Genomic DNA, 2183 nt, shown 5'->3' on the forward strand with positions numbered 1-2183 from the left:
CTTGCCCCGCCCCTGCTGCCGAGGGCCGTCTACACTAGGGCGCGGGGGTGAATTGGTGCCCGCGGGGAGTGTCACATCCTTTTTTGGGGGTGCCAAGCTGTACCCCTTCTCCAAGTCTCCTCTCCACAGCTGGGTGGTGCCCACCTGCCACATCCAGCTTGGGGACAGACGACGCCTTGCCCGGAGGGAAAGCTTGGGCGCTGCTGGTTTGATAGGATCTGCGGTTCTCAACCGGGGTGCCCGGGGATCGTTTCCATGAGACCCTGTGCAAGGTGCTAACACGGCTGGGCGTGCAAACACCCTTCAAGAGATAAAACCTGGGGCTGTAAGTCAGGATGCCAAACACCAAGAGCGTCCTGCGCGGCGGTGGGCAGCTGCACTCTTTGCGAGAGGAAAGGCTCTATTTTCCCATCCTCAAAATGAGGAGTGAAAACGAAGCTGGCATTGCCTCGAGTCTTAACGCGGGCTGAGAAGCATCGAAGGAGCATCACAGAAACCAGTTGTGTTTGGTTATTTGCAGGTGACGCGGGGCTGGACCTGCCGCTTCCGCCACAAGAGCAAAGGTACTGCAGTTATGATTTTAGTCCTGCCCTGTGGGAATGAGTACTTGAAAAATATCTAAGGCCCAAGGTATCATTTTTTTTTAAATCTGTTCCCCAGGGTTTATGAAGTGCCCGTCCCTGTGGGCTCGCTGCTGCGGCGTCGTTCTTCCACTCAGTGGTGGCTTGAGGATGCGTGGGAAGCGCGGGGCGGTGGGGATCTGCACAGTCTGTCTCTGAATCCTTTCCGGGAGCTTTTAAGAAACATTTCCCTTTGAGACCACGTTAGATCAGTTCCTTCTCCCTGGCCCTGGCCTCTTTATTCCTAGCTGCATTAACTGTTTGCTCAGAGTTGTCACTGGCAGGCTCTGTTCCCATCTGTGCAGTTTTGTCTTCACCTGTTTGCTCTGCTTTGGGCCGGACACAAGAGGGAAGCAACTGACTGTAGGTGGCTGCAGATCTAAAAATCCCTGATGTTGTATTCAAAATGGCTGTTGGAAATACCCTTGGTCACATGTTCAAAACTGTATTGGAAACTGCCAACATCACAAAAGTGAAATCATTCAGAGAGTGATTGCGCTGGACAGTGTTGTTGGACAGTAGTGAGGTAAGGTTTATTTGTTACTAATGAACGTTAATACAATAGTAAGATGACAAGGGAATGGTGTCAAACATTGCTGTTTAATAAAATACATAGATTCATTTTTACGGAAAAAATAGTTTGCATGTGAAAGTGAAACTCATTTTGCACGTAACCCTCCAAATTATAAAGTTAGATATGTTTTACTTGCATTCTAACATCTGATTTTTTTCAGTTATTTTCTGTGTTGTGTTTTACATATTCAAATAAACTTGAATTGCCAAACTGTAAAATAATGGTGATAGTAGCAAAAAGAGACTGTACGACAGCTTTCACATTCTATTTGTGTTCGTTGCTGCTCTCCAGACTGACAAACGTATTTTGAAACCTTGGGAAAATGAAAACTGATTGTCGCAACGAGAGCTACTACTTTAGTAAAATGTCCCAAGATAAATGGAAATTGGCACAATCATAACAATTTGGGAATTTTAAACCAGACTACAAAATGCTGCTGCTTGTCACTTACTTGAAGAATCTACTTAATGAAGGCTGTATGTGTCTTAGGATGTACACTGTGGAATTATGGAAGTAATTAAATTTAATAAGGTACCAATAAGAAACAAGGGCATGAAATTAATAGAAGACTATTTGGGGAAATTATTGTGTGTAATTGAAAACAGGGAGATGTGTTGGGCTGTTTCTGTCCAATAAGTGAAGCAGCTATCCAAAATAAAGCCAAAGGGGAGGAACAGCTAGGTAAGTTCTCAGTTCCTGTATACTTTAGCCTTCTAATTTATATTCAAAAACAAAACAATTTCCCCTCCTTTGTGGTCAAAAAGAATTTTGCAAGTCTGATCCAGGGGTAAGCCAACAGCATTGTTTAGAGGGAGGGGAGTTTTTGAAGAATAAATATTAATAGACATAATTTTTTCCCCTGGTACTGTCTGTTTTGTGCTAATGCAGGAGAACCAGAAAGTGAAACTGTCAGGAAGGAAAACTTGAAACTGTTTAGTCTGGTTTTTACCGCGCAGCCTCAGTGACATATGTGAATGTAACCTGGGCAC

At 44.6% G+C, this 2183-nt stretch overlaps 1 protein-coding gene across 5 annotated transcripts in view; it reads left to right on the forward strand.

Annotated features, from left to right (window-relative positions):
- NUB1 (negative regulator of ubiquitin like proteins 1) overlaps positions 1–2183 on the forward strand; it is a 47008-nt gene that overhangs the window by 331 nt on the left and 44494 nt on the right. Inside the window, exons 2-3 of one of the 5 annotated variants that reach the window (XM_019508112.1) lie at positions 521–563; positions 968–1146. The exons of 1 other annotated variant lie outside the window; for it this stretch is intronic. The gene's annotated coding sequence lies outside the window, so the exon portion shown is untranslated. Of the gene's footprint in view, positions 1–520; positions 631–732; positions 1147–2183 lie in introns of those variants that run through there. 3 more of the 5 variants (XM_019508113.1, XM_019508114.1, XM_019508116.1) reach the window with 3 other exon arrangements.

Source organism: Gavialis gangeticus, unplaced genomic scaffold (assembly GCF_001723915.1).
Source record: "Gavialis gangeticus isolate Ggan-Ray unplaced genomic scaffold, GavGan_comp1, whole genome shotgun sequence".
Lineage (NCBI taxonomy): Eukaryota > Metazoa > Chordata > Crocodylia > Gavialidae > Gavialis > Gavialis gangeticus.